This window comes from Chenopodium quinoa, unplaced genomic scaffold, assembly GCF_001683475.1.
Source record: "Chenopodium quinoa cultivar QQ74 unplaced genomic scaffold, ASM168347v1, whole genome shotgun sequence".
NCBI classification, from domain to species: domain Eukaryota; kingdom Viridiplantae; phylum Streptophyta; class Magnoliopsida; order Caryophyllales; family Amaranthaceae; genus Chenopodium; species Chenopodium quinoa.
The window spans coordinates 7,263,166-7,268,282 of record NW_018743252.1 but is presented as its reverse complement, the minus strand read 5'-3'; positions in this window follow the sequence as shown (position 1 = coordinate 7,268,282).

Genomic DNA, 5,117 nt, shown 5'->3' with positions numbered 1-5,117 from the left:
GAGCCGACTCTTCGAGTCATGCTTTATGACAAAGAGGCTAATTGGGAGGCCATGCGGCTAGCATTGGACTCACTCCCGGAACGCCAGGGCAATACCGCCTTGCGTCATGAGGTTTTCCGTCTGAGAATGACAAGAGCCTACAACAAAAGAGTACACAAGCGGCCCTTGAAATTAGGGGACTTTGTGTTACGGAAAATGGAGGCAACCGATAGGGCCAATGAGCAAGGGAAGTTGACTCCCGATTGGGAAGGCCCCTACCAGATCTATGAAGAAGTGAGAGACGGTACCTACCACGTGGAAACTCCAGACGGCAGGCAGCTAGCCAGAACTTGGAATGTAGACAACTTAAAAAAGTACTACTTCTAAAACTTCAAAACTTTTGTAAATAAAGTTTATCCTTAAAAAGTTGCTCTTTATTTTCAACGATATTTATTGCTTTCTGTGTATATACCGTCTGTGCAATGTGCAGACAACCTTATTAAAACCCAACATCTACTCCAACATGAGTAGACAAACGGCCCTACCGACTGTCTAGATTAAGATAAGCCTGAGCCGTTTGAATTAATCTAATGAGAACTAACGTTAAAGACTACCGGCTGTTCAATAACAACCGATAGCCGGCTATTAACTCATTTAAATAAAAGAACTCATTTCTCTTCTTACCAGTAAGATGCCTGTTCTTATCGGTAGTCCAGAAACTTAGCGGCTGAGCATCGTTCGTCTAGAATGATCCGATGAGGTCAATGGTCGGATAATATAAAATGTCTACCCGTCTACTAATGGCCGGATAATATAAAATGTCTACCCATCTGCTCCAACATGAGTAGACATCCAGCGCCACCTATCCGGGTAAATTCGTTGCGGAGAGAATCTCCCATCCGGGTGGTACATTGCTCTAAACTATAAAATAAACGGGCCTACTGACTGTCTGGATTAAGATAAGCTCACAGTTGTTTGATTTGATCTGTTGAAACCTAGATAGATACCACTGCTTGTTTTATGACAACCGGTATTCGGTTACTATATTGGTTGGATACAACTTTAATACGGTATATTGTTAAACGTCTGTTATTGCTCAGGGGCAATACAGGCGGCAAAATTCAAATAAATAAAAGCTAAGTCCAAAAACTTAGCAGCTAAGCATGATTTGTTTAAAATAAACCGATGAGGCCAATGGCCAGATGATGAGGCCAATGGCCAGATGATGAGGCCAATGGCCGAATAATATTGAATGATTACCCATCTGTTACAACATGAGTAGTCATCCGGCGACGCCCATCCGGGTGAATTCACAGCTGTTTGACCTAAGTAATCTGAAAGGGAACCTAAAACGGCAAAAACAAAACCGCATGGCTCATTAACACAAGCCGATAACCGGCCGTCATTCCCACTTAGATTATTACCTCACACTAATTTCGAAACTCAGGAAGTCCTCCCAATGGGGCAAAAGAGAAACGCCTTGGTGTTCAATCAAAATTCACCTGTATGATGAATGGCTATGTACTTGGTTTAGGGCAATCACGGTAGTGATTGATTGACTAAGGAACCCTTCATACTCTCTAAAGTATCTAGGCTCCCCCGGTCAATCAATCTACCTTAAAACCAACCACATATGCATCCAGGGGCAAAAGGCAGCCGATTCGTTAAGTGTCGTGTGCTATTAACAAGTTTGCTAAGATTTCAAGAATATACAAATAACAAAAATAAAAAAAAAATCTTAAAAACCGACCCAGTCGGTTATTTCATTAAAAGCCCCCGGCATAAAAAGACCGGGAGAAGAAGACTGTCATGCAGGATCCACACCCAGAAAAATAAAAAGTGTTGTTGAAATTACATTGAGATACTAGGCACACAGGCCGGAAACAAAGGCAGAAAAGCTTAATTTTGTTGTTGCTGAGGTGGAGGCACCGGCTGGTCCTGGCCAGATGGGACCTCGTCTTCAGGTTGCCTTGGTTGATCTTGGTCAGTGTTAACCGGCACTTTTTCTTCATCTTGCTCATTGAGCTCTTCATCCTCATGCTCCTCATCAGACGGCTCAATATCGGCCCATTCATCAAACGAAGCTGGCGCCTCAAGACCGAGGGACTGGGTATCGTATACCTCAGAAGCATACTTATACCTTAAGTTGAAGAACTCCCAGTCGTAGTCCGGATGGATGAGATTCCATGCTATTTTCATGCGTGCTTCGCAATTATCGCTCATTCTCATCCACCAGCCGCTCTTGCTTAGCCGCCAGCTTAGCCTTATGGTCAGTCTGCACTTGGGCCAACATCCTTCAGCCGGGATACATCTGCATTAAGCTGGGTATTCTCTTGGTCGGCCGCTTCCAATGCCTTGAGATCTAATTAAGCATTTTTTGGCTCAAGCTCAAGGTCAGACACCTTATTATTGGTCGTCTCCACTGCAGCCATGAGCTCCTTAACCAGCTCCTTCTGTTTCATCTCTTGAGCTTTAGTCTTAATATCATTCATTGTACATCGGTATTGAGCAAGGTCAAGGACATCAACCGCCCGTTTATTGACATCTCTTACCTCCACTTACTTGTTTTTAAATGGGGCTTTGAGCCTGTCGACTCTCAGCATTACCTGCAAAACTCAACCGGCAGAAAGTTAATTTTGTTCAGTTAACACAACCGGCATAAAGTTAATTCACCTCATATACCTCAGCCGACAAAAGGTTAGTTTAGCTCAGTTAACACAACCGGCAAAAAGTTAAGTTACCTCAGCAATTAAGGCATTGATGCGGTCCATGTTGACCTTATGCACCCCCAGGATCGAGTCCTTCTCAGACCGGGTGAGGCACCTCAACATCCGCCTGAAATATTGCTGGAAGTCAGGCCACCTTGGAGAGGCATCTGCACCAATAGAATGATGTGGTGAGATAGCAGCATAGGCGGCACCTATATTGTGCCGGCTGCTAGAGGAATCCCCCGATTGGGTAACCTGAGATTTGACTCGCATAGGCCTAAGAGGTCATGGGGGATCAAAGCTGTAAGTCAAACCTTAAGGTTTTGACTCAGGAGTCACCCCACCCCCAGCCGCTGCAGAACCGGATGCAACATCGAGTGGCATGCCACCCTTCGGTGTCCTAGTGACGCCCGGCTCTTTGTCTGTTGGCTCTGTAGTTAGACCAAGATCCTTCAGTCTTTTGCCAGTTGAAGTTGGTCTCCCTTGTACAGGCGGCCTTGATGATGCCATTTGGGCAGGCGGGGCTTTCCTAGCTTTAGAGGGAGCTTTGGAAGGTTCATCAGCCTTCCGTTTGAGCATCTTGGAGATGGAACGTGGAACGTTCTTACTTCCACCCTGAAAGTCAAACACAAGGGTCACAGCCGGTTAGAAGTCATCTGATGACAAATAAAAGCTTACAAGTTAAAGCACACAACCGGAGCTTAACCCATCATCCTTGGACGCCAGTTGGGCCCTTTTCTTTTCAAGTTGATCCTTCTGGATCTTGGCTGCTGACCTGACAAGCGTCTTTGCAGAGTCAACCATTTCTAAACCTTTTTCTGCAAAAGGGAAACCAGTTGGTTAAATACGAAACAAATTAGAACCATAGAGGCGGCACTAAAGTGCCGATTAAGTGGTCAACGTACGCCTATAAAAAAGGGTACTAAGACCACAGGAGGAGAGGAAAGCCTCATACTTGAGCCAATCCGGATGGGGTACCCAGTTCTTGGGTACAATTTTTTCAGTGTCATCATCCAGAGGCATGGTGGTCCTCTTGAAAAACTCCGGCTCTATTATTTATGCCCAAGCCTCCTCAGGGACATGCGGAAGGGCACACTTTTTTTCTAAGAGAGATGGCTCCTTGTTGTATTGGCGGAGCAGACAGTTTAGACGTCTGGATGGAGAGGAAACAAGTAGAATTTTCTTTTCCAATTGCTCCACTTAGACGGTTTATCTAGTGTCATCATATACTCCGGATGCGTGGTTAAAGTGTACCACGCCTTCCAGCCGCCTGGGGCACGGCTTAAGTAGTGCATATGTGCAAACGCCTCGCATCTACGGCTTAAGTAGTGCATATGTGCAAACGCCTCCCAGCTGGGTGTTATGTCCTACATCTCGCAGGCGGCGATATAGCTAATAATGTTCACTCATAAGCTGGGGGTGAGTTTCCATACGCCAAGATCATAGCCTCTTAAGATGGCTTTGATTGCATCATGAAGGGAGAACCGGAGGCCGGCTTTGAATGCCGCCTCATAACAGCCGAAATAATTGTCAGCATGTTCAATATCGTCATCCCAGACGACTGTCGCCTCTACAGGCGGCACAATAATTTCCCGCCTATCCCTCACTGGGCATTTCTCTACAAAGGCGGGGAAGCTTGCTGTTAGGGTGACTATATCCCTGGTGGACATGTGCGTCTCAGTTGGGTTGGTTATAGACAGCCACTTGTACGCCTCGTCCTCCTTACTAGCGGCATCCGCTTGCTGTGAGGGCGACTCCTCTGAGTCGGATCATTGGACGGCCTCAGCGCCATCTCCTTGATTAGAGTCCTCCAAAATATCGTCACTCGGAGTGCTGGGTGCACCCGGAGGATAGTCATATTCTTTGTCAGTCGGCGCCTCAGCTGATTCATCTGATCTATAATCTGGGTCAAATGTCGTCCGCTTCGTCCGAGCCATATTGTCCTGCACATGCACAGAGATTTGAGGAAGAGAAAGGGTGGTCCAAACACCCCCATATGGCACCCCCAGTCCTAGACTCAAACGTACCAAGAGACCGGCTGACTACTGTCCTAGAATGTGTCGTGTGTGTGGTGGGTGAATCCATTGTTCAATGCAATATATACAAACGGTAAAAGCTTAAGAGAGTTGTGATGGGGAGAGACAGTACCTCTTAGATGCTTCTGAAAGAGTCAAGCGCCAACCGGATGTACCCACTTGGTGAAGAAGATAATTGTTTGGAAACGTACCCAGACGGTTCTCGGAAGTTCTGTTTGCTGGGTGCACAAGAAGATGACCGGATGTACCCACTTGGAAAGCAGGGGAATTCTCGAAAGTACCCAGGCGGTTCAGATGTTCTCCTGTTTGTGAAATGCACAGACGGTAGGCCGGCTGTATCTAGCTGAAAAAGGAGGCAGTTGTTTGGAAGATACCTAGGCGGTTCAGAGGTTCT